Source organism: Rhineura floridana, chromosome 22, assembly GCF_030035675.1.
Source record: "Rhineura floridana isolate rRhiFlo1 chromosome 22, rRhiFlo1.hap2, whole genome shotgun sequence".
Taxonomy (NCBI): domain Eukaryota; kingdom Metazoa; phylum Chordata; class Lepidosauria; order Squamata; family Rhineuridae; genus Rhineura; species Rhineura floridana.
This window is the reverse complement of record NC_084501.1, coordinates 6,028,383-6,045,109: the sequence shown is the minus strand read 5'-3', so window position 1 is coordinate 6,045,109 and position 16,727 is coordinate 6,028,383. Positions and strand designations below refer to the sequence as shown.

The following is a 16,727-nucleotide window of genomic DNA, read 5'->3' as shown; positions in this document are numbered from 1 at the left end:
GATGGATGGGGCCAGAGGCACAAATTAGCAGAGCAAGTAATGTAAATGTTACCTTTGTACAGTAGGCTAGGTTGTACAAACACTCACAGACCGCTCAGTATCCTCTACCGAAACACGCAAGACGCATGATCGGTGTTGAAGAACATGTCCCAGCCAGGCACAAACACCAGGGCTGAAAAGCAGGGCCACTGAGGGGATGTGGCCCCGGGAGAGCTCAGAGGGCCAGACAGAGAATCCAGAAAGGCACATTTGGCCCCCAGGCCTGAGACACACAGACACATCCTCAGCTCTAAGCTTCCAGATCCCTTCTCTCAGACAGGAATGCATTGAAAGCAAATTCAGGACAGATGCATCCCCAGAGACCAGAAGGTCCGTGCTCCAAACGAGCAAACCCTCCACCCTGCATTACGCGACACTCACCAACTTGGTGGCACACCACGAGGAGGTCACAGCGATGCCGAAGAGCCCTCCCCTGTTGTCCGCTCAGTCCCGCCAGAGGCTGTGCATCGTGGAGCCTTCGAAGCACTCAGCAGCTGGGGCCAGACTCCCAGTCCCGTCCCAGTCAGTGGGGCCAGCCCCAGCTTTCAGCATCTACAACGGCTGCGAGGCACAGATTCTGAGAGCAAGCTGTGGAAAGACCAAATCCGAAATGTGAGGTCCGCAGGTGAAGCAGTCTTCGCTGTGCATAGGATAGGGAGGGACTTGTAAGGATTACCCACAGAATACAGGAATACCCCCCTATATGGACCTTCACTTTAAGGACACTCGAGAGTACAGACATACTTACACAGTAGCACCATTCCCATTTACGTACGCTTGCTTCGCAAGAATGGACACTTAACCTTTGGTTGTGGCCTGTTTTTTCGGTGCGTAGGGGGGCGGAAAGAGACGCAACCGCACAACCGCAAATCAGATGGGAGGCGTGATCGTGATCAGCTGAGAGGTGCTGCAACGCAAGCAGCAGAGGCTTTAGCGCAGGGCTTTGAGGCTCTGCGTGAAGGAAAGGTGGCACATTGGCGGTGCAAGTGAATAAAGGTAGTGCTTCACTTTAAGTACATTTTCGGTTTATGTACTCGCTCTGGACCCACTGCGTACATTAATGCAGGGTATTCCTGTATCTGTTATTCTTATGCTTCATACATTGTTTTAGCCACTGGCCCTAAAGGCGTTAGAAATGTTCAGGTGAATGCTGTAAACTTTGATGGAGGTGTATAAAATTATGCATGGCAGGGAGATAGCGGACAGAGACATGTTTTTCTTCCCTCTGTCGCAAGTCTTGTGGACGTCGAACAAAGCTGAATGCTGGAAGATTCAGGATAGACAATAGGGAGGACTTCGTCACACAGCCCATAGTTAAACTGTGGTAGATTCTCTCCAACAGGAGGCAGTGATGGGCTGGCCACCAACTTGGATGGCTTTACAAGAAGACCCATGGCGGAGAAGCCATCAGTGGCTAGCTACAATGGCTACGCTGTGCCTCCCAGTCAGAGGCAGCATGTCTCTGAATGCCAGCTGCGAGGAACCGCAGAAGGGGAGAGTGCTCTTGTGCTCAAGTCCTGCTTGTGGGCTTCCCAGAGGCATCTGGCTGGCCACTGTGAGAACAGGATGCTGGACTAGGCGGGCCACTGGCTGGGCCCCTCAGGTTCTTACGTGGACAGGAGGCACAAGCATGTACGTCAGCCCCACCTCCGACACCCTTGCATGCACCATCCCTGGACTTCCCCATGTTGTAGTTCTCATAGTTCTCATAGTTTATTTAAATTGCAGGGCCAAAGGCCAACACAAAATTAATTAATATATCATGTACAACAAACTTACCATGTTAAAAATTATAATTGAGTTTAAAATAAATTCTATAAAGGAAAATTTAAAACATCATAAGGCAATGAGAATCTATGCTGATTGTACAGCGTCTAAAATTTAAAACTAAGACAGACTTGAACGGCAGCTGTTATTAAGATTCAGAATAAAATTAGCTCGTAGTTTCAAAGCTGCTAACACAAACAGGGATACCTTATGTGTCACATCCAAATTTGAATCAGACATTAAGGAAATTACTTTCCCCGCTTCGGTAAGAGATTCAGATTCATCTAAAAGCTTCTTGAGGAACTTAGTTCTGGGGTCCTGATAAATTGTGCAATGAAGCCGTATATGAGGAATGTCCTCCTCCTTATTATATCCACAGGGACATCGTCTTTGATCTTTTGGAATTCCGAGGATTCGTCCCTCTCTGTCTGCATTAGGGAGGGAGAAGCAGCGTAGTGCAGTGAGTGCGTGCCTAAGGCTTTTGGGGAAAGGATACGTGAGGTATGGGGAGAGATAATGACCGGTCTTAAACTTCCCATACCATGGGGCCACTCTAGAGTTAGTTAGTGTTATCCAAATATTCAGAGTGGCGGAAAACAATCTCACGTAATTTTTGATTAGGTGGTAATGATATAAAAACCTGAGGAGTTATATGATAACTAGATAATAGTTCTTCTAATTTAGGACCCCAAAGATTAGAGGAGAAGGGGTGGTTTAGGCACAAATTCAATAGTTCCTTGCCCGGCGACCTTCCAGCTAGTTTTGAGAACTTCAAAAGGGCAAGATGAATATGCGCTCCCAGGGGAGGAAGGCCAGTCTCAGCACGTAAGATGGCTGCTGATGTTCCTGGAGGGAGGGATAGTAAACGCCTGAGGAAATTTGTTTGAATAGTCTCTAAGGACAAAACAGTTTCCTTGTCCCAACCCCAAATTGATGCGCTGTATAAGACCTGAGGAATTACTTTAGATTGGAAGATTTTTAGAGCCGGAGGAATTAAGTTACCTCCTACAGAGCGATAGAACTTTAGAATTGCTCCTGCAGTTTTTATGGCTGTTAATTTTATGTGTTGCTGGTGTCTTTTCCAAGAAAGAGTGTCCGCAAAGTATATTCCCAGATATTTATATAACCGACATTGCTCCAACTGATGGTCTGCCATTGACCAACGACGTCCTTCAAATCTCTTACCAAAAACTAAAACTTTCGTTTTTTGGTAATCGATTTCTAGCTTTTCCTTTGTACAGAGTGCCTGTAAGTTTCTCATTAATTTTCTTAAGCCAATTGGGACTAAAGACAGGAGGACCACGTCGTCCGCATAAAACAACACGGACACCTTCCTGTGGCCGATAGATGGTGGAAAGTATTGTGGACCGGAGAGGTCAGATATGATGTTATTAATAAATAGATTGAAGAGAAGGGGGGCTAAGAGGCAGCCTTGTTTAACGCCCCTCCCTATTACGATCGGGCTCGTCATGTCTCCACTTTCCCATGTTGAGCACAGAAGGTATTCAGGGCGTTTTTATTTTGGGCACAACTCGGTATCATCCGCACGACTGATGTAGCAAAGGGTGAAGCAAGCTACCTTACAGGGTCAGACCACTAGGCCATCTATACTGTAGCTCGGCCTTGTCTGTACTGATTGGCAGTGGCTCTCCAGGGCTTCAGGTCGGTGTTTCCTATCTCAGGGGTCAAACCTGAGGCCTTCTGCATGCAAAGCAGGCACTCTCCCAGGGAACGACAGCCGCTGCCCTTGAAGGACGCAGTCATCCATAAAACCTCGTTCAGTTCTCAAGAAATGCAACCATGCAAAAAAGTAGCTACACCTTTTGAAGAAACAATTAGCTTGTATTTAAGCACTAGCCTAGTAGCCAGAAACTCGGGTGTGGCCCCTTTCATAGAATCATAGAATAGTAGAGTTGGAAAGGGCCTACAAGGCCATCCAGTCCAACCCCCTGCACAATGCAGGAATCCAAATCAAAGCATTCCCAACAGATGGCTGTCCAGCTGCCTCTTGAAGGCCTCCAGTGTCGGAGAGCCGACACTTTGTGTGTATACAGGTATATCAGTAAACACCTGGAGCCGGAACTGACTGCATGCAGGAGCTCAGTCCCTCCTCTGGCCCCAACACAGAAAACAAGTGGGCTGTGGGAAGGAGGGAAGCCCTTGCCATCTCCCCACTGCCAGCCCCAGGAAGGATACTTGGTGGCAAGGCAGAAGTGGGTCTTCTCAGTGTTGGCACCCACCCTGTGGAATGCCCTCCCTGGATAATTCATGAAGAAGAGGCAACTCCTCTTCAAAACATGTTTACCCAAGCTTTCATGGACTCCAACTCTATACTGCTTAGCTTGTATCCCGACTTATGGTGACCCCGTGAATAGGGTTTTCATGGTAAGCGGTATTCAGAGTGGGTTTACCGTTGCCTTCCTCTGAGGCTGAGAGGCAGTGACTGGCCCAAGGTCACCCAGTGAGCTTCATGGCTGTGTGGGAATTCGAACCCTGGTCTCCCGGGTTCTAGTCCAACACTCTAACCACTATGCCAAACTGGCTCAGTTTTATTTGGAACCGATAAAGGTAGAGCTGGGACACACTCCTGTCCAAAGCCCTAGAGAGCTGCTGCCAGTCAGTGTAGATGACACTGAGCTATGTGGACCAAGAGCCTCATTCAGTATAAGGCAGATTTCTATGTTCCTAATGTGCTTTTTAAAAAAGTTACTTTATTTTATTTATTATTGCATTTATACCCCACCTTTCCTCCAAGGAACTCAAAGTGGCATGCAAACATAGTTCTCCCCCTCCCAATTTTAATCTTCACAACAGCCCTCTGAGGTAGGTTGGGCTGGGCTGAGAGACGGTGACTGGCCCAAGATCACCCAGTGAGCTTCATGGCCAAGCGGGGATTTGAAACCTGGTCCCAGACTAACACTTTAACGACTACACCACACTGACTCTTACTGCTTTTACACAAACTGCGTCAGGATTTTTATTGTATAAAGCCCCAGCAGTGGGAACACTTTTCACACCAAGGGCCACGCTCCCCGTTAGAGAAACCTTCCAGGGGTCGCTAGTCAATGGTGGTGAAGCCAGAGGCAAAAATGGATAGACCATAAGGGCACACTGTACCTTTGCACAGTAGGGCTAGTTTACACACAACACACACACACACAACACACACACTTCTCTATCCTCCCTCCAGGCAACCAGGATTTCAAGGACGCAAGCCAGCCAGGCAAAAGCACTCAAAGATGTTGTGAAGTAGGGCTGGTGAGCGTTCCAAGGGATACACAAAGAGGCCTGAGGGCCGCATTTGGCCCCCGGGCCTGAAGTTCCCCAACCCCACCAATACGGCATAAATTTTGTAATAATTCAATAATAACTTGTGGGCTTATACACAAGGCTAGCTTAAAAAGGTCTATTAGGCACAGTCCAGCACTTTTGTAAAAAGTAAAGCGTGGCTCCCCTCCAGTGCTTGAGGAGCAGAAAGTTTAACCCATTAAAACCCACAGCACATAAACTAAGGCTGCAACCAATCACATGAACGTGCACAAGGCTCCACTGGAGGACAGGCACCTGCCTAGTCACCTACAGCGCATAAAGACTGCTTCCAGGCAACCAGCCAAAGAGATAGCTGTGAACTTGGAAGAGAGACCTTTCTCCTCCCTTCCTTCGCTACCCCTCCAGGCCATCAATGCACAACAACAAAAGAACCAGCCTAGGAAGATGTGGGCTTGCTGGCTCCACAGACTCTTCGTAGTCTGGAAGACTTGTTATTTGCAAGATCGGGCGTGTCCAAACAGTGCCAGATGCAGACAACCAGGAACAGTGTTTGGGCCCTTTCAGTCACCTGTACATCAAAGGCAGAGGGGGCCCTTCAGCCCTTGCCCACCCACCCCCAGCTCATGCAGCCCTGTCCAGCTGTAAACACGAGGGCACCCTTTGCACTGCAGACCCTGCAAAGGCTTGGGCTGACAAGAAGTTGTAGTCCAAAACAACTGGAGGGCACCGGATTGGTGAAGGCTGGCTTCAGAGGTCATCCCCATTCAATTTAGCTCCTTTCTGCTACCCAGTGGTGGTTGCAGCCCACAGGGAGCTGGCAAGGCGGAAGGCAGGGGGAGCCCAACAGCAGGCAGAGCCAATGACAGACACAGGCAACTAATTCTCGCCTTGTCCTCCTCCTCCCTGCTAAGTTCTACAAGGACAACACTGAGACTATGGAGGCAGAAGCTGGCAGGCAGATGAGAGGACTGTGGCTGGTGTGGCGGCACCTCCGTTGCCCTGATGGACCAGCCTTCACTGCTGCATCAATCAGGAATGAACAGTTTACCTAAAAGAAGTTTTGGCAACCAATGCAGTCCTCTGTTATGCACTATTTTGCAACCAAGCTATTTATAAAAGTACATTTGCATGGTTCCTCTTGCTCAACTGATAAACAGAGCTCTCAGGCCAGTTGTTGTCAGCTGACAACCTAGGGAGGCGGTGAGCTCCCCAACGCTGGAGGCATTCAGGAGGCAGCTGGACAGCCACTTGTCGGGGATGCTTTAAGTTGGATTCCTGCATTGAGCAGGGGGTTGGACTCAATGACCTTCTAGGCCCCTTCCAATTCTACTATTTCATGATTCTATGAGTGCTGCATCCAGTTCTTGACACCACTCTGTAAGAAGAATGCAAATGAACTGGAACAGGTTCAGAGGAGGGCAACAAGGATGATCAGGGGACTGGAAACAAAGCCCTATGAGGAGAGACTGAAAGAACTGGGCATGTTTAGCCTTGAGAAGAGAAGACTGAGGGGAGATAGGATAGCACTCTTCACTTGAAAGGTTGTCACACAGAGGAGGGCCAGGATCTTTTCTCGATCGTCCCAGAGTGCAGGATACGGAATAATGGGCTCAGTTGCAGGAAGCCAGATTTCAGCTGATTACCAAGAAAAACTTGATGGCCTTGTAGACCGCTGCCTACTATTCTATGACTACCTTGTATCTGACAATATTTGCCCTACAGTCAAATATTCCACAGTTCTAGAAGGTGGCAACCTACCTCTTTAATTCATGGAGATATACTGACCAACTAATTGCCGTGACAGGCAAGTGAAGCCTCCATACTCAGAGGCAGCATATGTTTATACACCCGATATTCTGTGTTGCCACAATAAAGGGAGACTGTCACTTATTAGATTACAACACATGGCTGGTAGATAGCATTTGTCTTGCTGGGGTTACACAACCCTGCCATTAAGACAAAGTGATTGCTGCTTGGCTTCGATAGCTGAAATAAAGGACTATTAGACACACTCATGTAGGAGACTGTCGGCCAAATGGCTATTACTCAAGACCACCAAAACTGAAGCTTCATGCACAGTGGAGACCCAATACTGGGAGCAAATAGGTAAGGTCATCTCCATGCCGTGTTTGGGAGCATCCCCGAGGAACTGGACTAGCCGTGATCGAGAACAGAATGCTGAACCATTGGCCTGATCCAGCACAGTAATTACATCAAGGAACAGAAGGATCCCAGGAAGCTAGCTTGCATCGAATCATGGCCATTAGTTTATCTAGCTCAGACCTGTCTACACCAAGGGCTATAATTCTCTTCTGGGCAACCTTCTGAGGGCCACATGGCCATAGTGGGAGGGCCCAGGGGCAAATGGGTGGAGCACTGTATGCAAATTTTAAATAACCCGGGGCCTTCTGCATGCAAAACAGATGCTCTACCATCAAGCCACAGCCCCTCTCCTACCAATGCTCGAACTGCATCTCAGTGCCACCTAAAAGCAAAAGGCTCCCTGGTTCTATAAGAGTCCAGCCAATACACACAGACACATTCTTTGAAAGGACGGTTGCTTGGTGACAGAGCATGCAAAGGTTCGCAGGTTCAGGGCCCAGCATCTCTAGTTAAAAGAGGGTGAGAAACGCCTCTTTCGTTGGAGACCCTGGGAAACCACTCCCAGTCTGAACAGACAAGAGTAGGCTGGATGGGCAAACAGCCCATCTTGATATAAAACAACTTCCTACGCTCTGGTAACAGCACCACAGACACATTTTAAAAACCAACCATCTTTCTTTTCTTTTTTAAGAGTCACCGGGCTCACTTACTGCCTCCTTTTAAAGCAAAAATTGCCACTGTTCAGGGACTCTTCTCTGGCGTTCCAGAAGAAGAAAACTCAGAGGAAGCCTCTGGTCTCTTGGCACATTGATTGCTCTGTCTTCGCATCTGCAGAACACTGCTGGCTGTAAATAATTGATTGCAAGCAATAGTTTAGAACTTAATTACATGGTTTCATAATGGTAGACTAACTAGGTTTTTTTATCCGTGGGTGCAATTAGCAGAAGCCTCGTTACTGACAGTTATTGGTGCAACAGTTACCCAAAGAGACATAATTATTGCAGATATGGGGGTGGGGGGGCTGTGAGACGGAGGAGGAGGCAGGCTCTTCCCCGCATAAGAAATGAAGCAGCTCTGAACAGCTTCCATTCCAACCCACTTACAAACCTTCCAGGAAGGCAAGAATCAACACTGAGCCACCAAAGGCAAGTAGCGCTTATGTAGTTATTTGTCGTTAAATTTGTTCATCGCTTTTCTTCACAAAAGTGAACCCAAATTACAATCAATTAAAAAAAGTTAAAACCAGTATAAAAACTAAAACAAAATAAAAAGTTTTAAAAAACGCATAAATATAGTAGCACCGGAACAAACCACCTCCCTCAAGGAGGCTACAACATCAGGAGCTCCCAAAAGCCTTCCAAAATTAGGAATCAAATGCCTGGGAGAAACGTTTTTGCCTGGTGCCTAAAAATAGATAATGATGGTGCCAAGTGTGCCTCCATGGGGAGGGCATTCTGTAAGCGGGGGGGGGGCACCACGGAGAAGGCCTGCTGTTGTGTTGCCACCCTCCGCACCTCCCTCGGAGGGGGCACACAAAGAAGGGCCTCAGATGCCAAATGTTGGTTCATATGGGGAGAGGTGAGTACTGGGGTCCTGACCCAAATAAGGTTAAAAGCAGCACACTGAGCTGAGCCAGGAGACTAACTGGCAGCCAGTGCAGTTGTGCCAGAATTGACGTTATGTGCTCAGACTGTTGCGCCCCGGTGAGCAATCTGGCTGCTGAATTCTGCACCAGCTGCAGTTTCCAAGCTGCCTTCAAAGGCAGCCCCACATATAACATGATTGCTCCCCCATATCAGATTCCGGGGGGGGGGCAATCAGGAAACCTGCATGAATAGGATGGATAATCCAAGCCTTCCTTGGACGTACACCCGGCAGTGTTTGGGAACAACTTCAGATACTCTACACTGCAGGGCTCTTACATGAATAGGGCTACATGGGCAATGCACAGTGACACAGGAGATCGCCTCCTGTGGGGGTCTTTCCTCTGCATTTGGAACCCCACAGGGATGGAGCTAGTTCACAGAGCCTGCATGGGGCAATGGATGAAACATTTGGAGTTAGTGTAGGAAACTCAATCTAGAATCCCCATTTGAAGGTGGGCACAGGGCAAGAAGAAACAGAGAGAGAGTGGGCCCCAGGAAGGATAATATTACTTTGTTATGTGCCTTCAAGTCAATTACGACTTATGGCGACCCCATGAATCAGTGACCTCCAATAGCATCTGTTATAAACCACCCTGTTCGGATCTTGTAAGTTCAGGTCTGTGGCTTCCTTTATGGAATCAATCCATCTCTTGTTTGGTCTTCCTCTTTTTCTACTCCCTTCTGCTTTTCCCAGCATTATTGTCTTTTCCAGTGAATCAGGTCTTCTCATGATGTGTCCAAAGTATGATAACCTCAGCTTCATCATCTAGTGACAGTTCTGGTTTAATTTGTTCTAACACCCAATTATTTGTCTTTTTTGCGGTCCATGGTATGCGCAAAGCTCTCCTCCAACACCACATTTCAAATGAGCTGATTTTTCTCTTATCTACTTCTCAGCAATTTCTCATATTCAGAGACCTGAGCAAGCCAAATTCAAACTTGCGAAGGGGGGGGGTGACCAGGTCTGCCAACAGCTGGTTTTCTTCACCATGAGAGGCACCTCTCAGAAAGGAGACGGGCCATAGCTCAGTGACAGAACATTTGCTCTACATGCTGAAGGTCCCAGGTTCAATCCCTGGCCTCTCCAATTAAAAAGGACCTCAGATATCAGGTGACAGGAAAGATTCCTCCCTGCTCAAGGCCTTTGAGAGTAGACAGCAATGGGGTAGACGGGCCAACAAGCCAGGTATCAGGGAACAGGGGAAAGAGGTTTGTCTGAAGAAACAAAAGAGCCATTGAAACGGACATACAGTGGACAACTGGACGTAATTTCCACGGCATTCGCTGCCACAAGCAGTGGCGATGGCTACAAGTCTGGCAGGTCCCTCCTTTTAAAAACTGCAGACAAATGCTTGAGGAGAGGACATGCAAGATAAATAGGACCTCCATGTTCAGAGGCAGTATACCGCCGAGTACAAGCCACTTGGGATAAACAAGGAGGAAGGATGGTTGCCCTCATGGACCACTTCCTGGAGGCATCTGGCCACTGCTCCACTAGCTCTGCGGCTGAGCAGCTACTCAGCATGCAAAAGATATACCAGGAAGAAGAGGGGATTACTATCGCCAACTCCCATCTCCTCGCACTGCCACTGCTAATGACACCCTTACTCAGAAAGAGAGGAGAGGGCTTTTCGTGAAGCAAAAAGAAGCAAGGCTGCAACGAAAGGCTGCTTTCCCCCTTCCTTCCGGGCAGCCAGCCTGCCTGCCTTTCTTGGCTCCTGATTCGCTGCCATCTCTTTGAAAAATTATTCTTATTTGTGATGCTGGCCAGATCTCGCCTTTGGCCCAGATGGAGCCAAGGAGCAGCGACGAAGCTCAGGTCTTGCTCGCCCCCCAACTCAGAGGCTAAGTGTGTGTGCGAGCATCCCCCTTTTCTTCTACCTACACTCAGTCCCCCCAATCTCTCTCGCCCAGATGCTGCAGCAGTTGAGGGCTTCCCCCCTCCCATGTGCCCAAATGCATGCACACCTGTAGATGCCTACAGGGGTGTGTGTGTGTGTGTGTGGCGCGCTGATCTGTCTTCTGCTCCGCTCTCATTCCCCAAGTGCACACTAACCAAGTCGTCAGTTCTGATGATCATCCCAAGGCCTAAAAGCACTAACCTCCCTACTCAGTCTATCCACCCTTTCGTCTTCACAATCTATAATCCTCCTCACGACCACCGTTCTTCTTTATTATTGTTTTTAAAAAGCTCAGCAGGTTAACTGAAGCTGGGGTCCGCATCCTACAGCTGAAATTCATTTATTTATTTAATTATTGCATTTATATCCCACCTTTCCTCCAACTTGCTCGAGGTGGTGCACATTTCATCCTTACAGCAACTGTATGAGACAGCTCAGGTTGAGAGACTGTGTCTGGTCCAAGGTCACCCAGTGGGCTTCATGGCTGGGTGGGGATTTGAACCTGGATCTTAGTCCAACGCTGAAACCCACTGGTGTTGAGGGACAGGACTGTACATCTTCAGACTATATGTGCGTGTGGAAGGGGGATACCAATACGACGGACCTTTGCGTTAAGAAGGGAGCTTTTTATGGAAAAGGATATTTGAAGATGTGATTTTGCCACTTTTCAATTAACAGAGGCTAAATATTACAATTAGCAGGCGGGAGGGTGTCACAAAATCTTTTGAGCTTATAAAAGCGATCCCGTACTCATAAAGGTTGGGAACCACAGATACAAGACCTAAAAACAGCAACAAGGACACCATAAAAAATCATACATCAGCAGAGCGCACTACAATTGCTACAGCAGGCAGAAAAATAGTTAAGTGATCCGCCACGGCCCTCAGCAATTTCCATGTAGTCCGTGGGGAACAAATTTTGGGAACCCGTGTTCCAGATGGAAAACGTGGGTGTGGCTTGGCAGGCTTCTTCCTACAACCCTGTGAAATAAATGAAGGCATTTCTTTGCCTGCACGGTGTAAGACAAACAGACTGCAGGAGAGCAACAGGAACTTCTCCTGATTGGGGATAAAGACGGCCCAAAAGCAGCTCAAGACGAAGCATAGCTCAGTTCAACCAGCGACGGCTGGGGGCTCCATGTCAGTAGAGCAGTGGAATCCGCTCTGGATTTTAGTCTGAACTTTCAAGGAGCTGTCCAAGATGCTGAAGACGAAAACCTGGAGCGGATGCCACTGCTCCACGGACGTGGAACCACCAGCTACCACTGAAAGCTGGCAGAACTTTACCGCTATTTTGTACATTATGTAAACTCACAAAATTCACAGAACCCAAATGCATTTTGTTTGTTTGGATTTGGGGCAGGGGGCTCTTGATATAAGTAGGTACCTATTGTTTATTTTTTAATTGTTACCAGATTCCACGTCAGTTTGTAGCAGTTACACAGTTTTCATCCCCAATTTTTTTCATCATGTGTTCACTTTGCTGGGATTTGCTTCCTGTCATGCATGTCCTACAGTGATGGGGCGATAAAATTATTTCCTCAATAAGCACAAAGTTTTTTGTTTTTAAGGGCTGTCAAAGCGTTAAATAGAGAAGCAGCCCATTGCAGACCTGCTGTTGGGAGGGTGTGTGGAAAGGAACCCAAGCGGCATACAAAACCGCAATGATCCAGAACTCAGCGCCTGCCTACGTGACCGAGGGCTTCAAGGCTGTATCTCGCAAACCCTGCCCCCCCCCCCAGCCTCTGAGCCCCACCATCTGTAGCCAACAGGCAGGAGTGGTAAACACAGCTTCCAAGCAGGATTTTCTCTGGCTTAAGTAAAATGGGCATGCCTAGCTGCATTTGTACAATAGGGCCGCCTTCGCTTCCCATCCATCACGTCACAGCCACCTCCACCACCTGCAGATCATGTGCAACACCAGGCTGGCCCCTTCCTCATCACTGACCATGGGGGCAAGGATATTTGTTAGACGAGCAGCATGCAAGAGGCTGGGGGGGGGGAGAGAAGAGGAGGAGGAAGCCTACAGATGCCCAGGCTGGTAGTAAACCATTTTGCTTCTGCGTGCAAGTCTCTCATTCTTTAGCGCAACACATTCCCAAACCACGCAGAGATATTCCAAAGGACAGGCTACTTCTTGTCTGTTCCTTAAGATGAGACCACATATGTGAAAGCATATGAATGTCTCTCTCACTCTCTATAAAAACAAACAGAGCTTCTTTTGCTTGGGGATAAACCATGTGACAAAGCATGACTCTGTGCAAGCATTACTCACATGTGAGCCTTTGAGAGAGAAAAAGTGTCCCTTGTCCATTAGGAGTGATATTGACTACACCAGAAACTGCTTGCCATGAGGCCTAGCCAATTTCACCACCCCTTCTCCACCCCCAGAGATAGAGAGCTGCCATTTCCCTTCCAGCCTTGAGGCTTTCCCCTCGCCTCTTCATGCATGTATAGTTATGAAGGTGCTAGCTCTGATCTGATCACTGATAAAGAGAAAGATCACTTCCCAGCCCTCTGAAGAAATAATTGTTTCGTACACGGCCTCTGAGGCCCTTCAGATTCTCAGATTTTATTTTCTTGTTGACTCAATGACCAAAGGTATGAAAGGAGACTCTGCTTAGGACAGAGATGAGGAACTTGGTGGTCTCCAGATGTAATTTATTTGTTATGTTTGTATACCACCTTTCCTCCAAGGAGCTCAAAGTGGCATACCTGGTTCTTCCCTCTCCATTTTATCCACACAACCACCCTGTGAGTTAGGTGAGGCTGAGAGACTGTCATCCGGTGAGCTTCATGGCTGAGTGGGGATTTGAACCCTGGTCTCCTAGGTCCTAGTGCAATACTCCAGCCCCTACAACACACTCTCCAACTCCCATCACCCCAGACAGCAAAGCCAACAGTCAGGGACAACAGGCGCTGGAGTCCAGGAACATTTGAGGGGCCCAGAGGTTTTCCCATCCCTGGCTGAAAGCTTAGAAATGAGGAGGGCCAGCCAAGTCTTGCCTCCGGTGGTCTTGGGGATCACAAGAGAGTCCATCTGCAATCCACACCTGCAATCCCACCCAACACTTACAGTATTTACGAGCTTAGAACCTCTCCTTCCACAGCAACAGACTCCCAAGTCCTACACCAGGAGGTAGGGAACCTTTGTCAACCAGAAAGCCGCATTATCTCTCTGACAACCTTTCAGAGGCCACAGGCCACCGGTGGGTGGGCTGAGAGGCAAAAATGCTCCCAGAGCAACAGATGAAATTCTTACCTTTGTATAGTAAGGTGGTCTGCAGGCACACAAACGCCAAGGAGGTTCCAACAGACCCCCAACCCACCCACGTCTCTTCACCCTCCATCCAGTCAAGAAGCATTATCACAGCTCAGGGACGCATTCTGCACAAGCAAAAGCACTTGGAAGAGAACCCAGAGAAGGCCTGGTGAGGGGTATGGCCTGGGGAAAGTCTCGATGGCCAAACGCAGGTGGCTGGAGGGTTGCAAATGACCCCTGGGCCTCAGGCTCCCGCCTCCCGGGCTGTACATGTGCACCAAAAGGGAGAAATTGGCAGCAATTGTGTCAGTATAACCCATCATAGTAGCCCTGTTGCAGTGAGGGGAGTGGAAGGAGGAGTCTGATGGAACGTTAACACCCAAGAGATTCAGCAGCGGCTCAGCTTTTATGGAGACGCTTCTGATCAAGCTGGTTCTAGGTGCGTTTTTTCCCCTGCTGCAATAAAAAACTGTCAGGTGCCACAAGACTCTTCTAGCAGTGAATTCTAGCTGATGATGTGGAGATTCCCCCCCCCAATATTTTATTTTTCCGTTTTGTGAGTTCATTAGACGCAATATGCGCGCGCGCACACGGCAAGCATGGCAGGTTCAAAGTGTTTATCTTTTTTTTTTTACTAAATGCAAGAGAAACAAACATGGCAAGTTAAATCACTCTCCGGGGCAGCAGAAATTTTCCTGGGATATTTTCCAGTTCAACTTTTTCCACATCACCGTAGCTAGCAGTAAGTTACTATCTTGCAGTCACAAATGTGAAGTTCCGGAGTCACAGGAATCAGAGGATTCATCCCCCTCCCCAAACACAGGCAGAATTCCATACTCCCCGACGACCATTATCTCCATTTCCAAGATGAAAACGCAAGAGCCCTTTGCCAAGGCGAGGAGGATCAGTGGACCCCCTCCTCTGCCTCACGGTCATTTGCAGGCAGATCACCGTGACACGCCATCTGCAGCTCTGCGGTCTCCCACGCAGCCCACCCCACAACTGCCCTCGTTCCAACAGACTGTATTAGTAACCGACAACACTTCACCGAGGGGACTGCTGACAGCCACCTCATTAACTCCCAATCAAAAGCCCCACACAAGCCCTGAAAATGGAAAGCCTGGAATCTGGCACGGCAGACTCCCCACTGGACGAAACAGATGCATTTACACCGATATCATCGCCCTAAAACGCCTGCCACAGAAGCAGTTCATCTACAAAGCAAAGGACCATTTCTCCTGCCAAAGCGGTAAAACCCGTGTCTGGGCCATGCCACTCCAAGCCTGAAGGGGGGGACTTGCATGAGAGAACATTCCTTCATAAAACAAAAAATAAAAATCCCGGCACACAGAATCTACCTCCATGATTTAAAAAAAAAAAAAAACCTCTTTGAGCATAAAAAACTAGCATGTTTTCTGGCAAGAAAGGTTCTTGCTCAGCTTTCTTCCCAACATGCAAGCTTTCTCATGTGGTGGGAGTTGTTTTTTTTTTAAAAAAAAGCATCAGTGGGGCATTTCATCATCTAGTGGTACGGCCCAGACACAAGCCAGCCACCTCTATGAGAACCAGGCCAAAGTCTCTGCTATTTCCCCACAAATTACAGTGCTCATGTCTAATGAGCTGTTGCGCTCAGGTTCTGCATTCAGGCCTCCCATAAGAGGCATCTGGTTGGCTTAGAAACTGGACTAGATGGGCCATTACCTGATCTAGCAACTAGGCTTTTCTGATGTTCATAAAGTCACTCCCACTGACAAAGCAACCAGGAGTATTCTAGAGAGCAAACCTGCACAGCTGGCAACCCACTAAGTCAGCAGCAACTTGCTGACCACATTGCACGGCCCATCACACAGGAAACTGAAAAGAGCGACATGAAGACTACAGACCATCTCACTGGACGCCGAGGGCCACCCTCCCTCACAGACCCACTTGTCGCAGTTCAGGAGTGGCTGGCCCAGTGAGGCAAAGATGCAACAAGAGCCTCTTGGCAGCAGTGTTGCTGCCACTTATCGAGAGGAGAGAAGCAACAGCAACATTGTGGCTGCGCAGGGCCACCGGCAGGAGTGCCAGACTGACTTTGCCAATGGGCTTGCGCGACCCCAACCTTGTCCACCGCCTCACCCCTCCTGGGAAGCAGCAGCAACACCACTGCTGGGAGGCTACTGTCGTGGCTCCGCCCCACCTGCTCCTGCATAGAGGTGTTCAGCACGGTGCTCTCCAACTATTGGGACTACAACTCCCATCATTCCTCTGGCTGGGGCTGACGGGAGTTAGCATCCAACAATGTTGGCTGCCTCTGCACTTGCGTGCGTAACATGGACCCCTGCTTCCATCCGCGCAACTTTAAAACGCTGAAATGCCATCTGCCTTAAGAACACAGGAAGCTGCCTTATACCGTTAGTCCATCCAGCTCAGTACTGTCTACACTGACTGGCAGCGGCTGTCTGGGGTTTCAGGCAGGAGTCTACCTGGAGATGCTGGGGATTGCACCTGTGGCCTTCTGCATGCAAAGCAGATGTTCCACCACTGAGCCACGGCCGTTCCCTTGCGACTTGTCTTCACACTAACGGGCCTCAGCTTGGACTCTGCCATCCAGCACTCTGGGAGGCCTTAGCAGGTATCATTTCTTATTCATTAAGTCAAGGAAGGGCCGCAGCTCAGGGGGAGAGAACCTGCTTTGCATGTGAGGGGGTGGGGGATGTCCCAGGTTCAATTCTGGCATCTCCAGGTACGGCAGGGAGAG

General features: G+C 48.7%; 1 protein-coding gene across 6 annotated transcripts in view; it reads right to left on the bottom strand.

The window, feature by feature from the left end:
• Positions 1–16,727, bottom strand: part of VANGL2 (VANGL planar cell polarity protein 2) — a 60,396-nt gene that overhangs the window by 30,000 nt on the left and 13,669 nt on the right. For 4 of the 6 annotated variants that reach the window (XM_061606312.1, XM_061606313.1, XM_061606311.1 and 1 more), the window contains exon 2: positions 421–627. The exons of 1 other annotated variant lie outside the window; for it this stretch is intronic. The gene's annotated coding sequence lies outside the window, so the exon portion shown is untranslated. Of the gene's footprint in view, positions 1–420; positions 628–787; positions 953–16,727 lie in introns of those variants that run through there. One more of the 6 variants, XM_061606314.1, reaches the window with a different exon arrangement.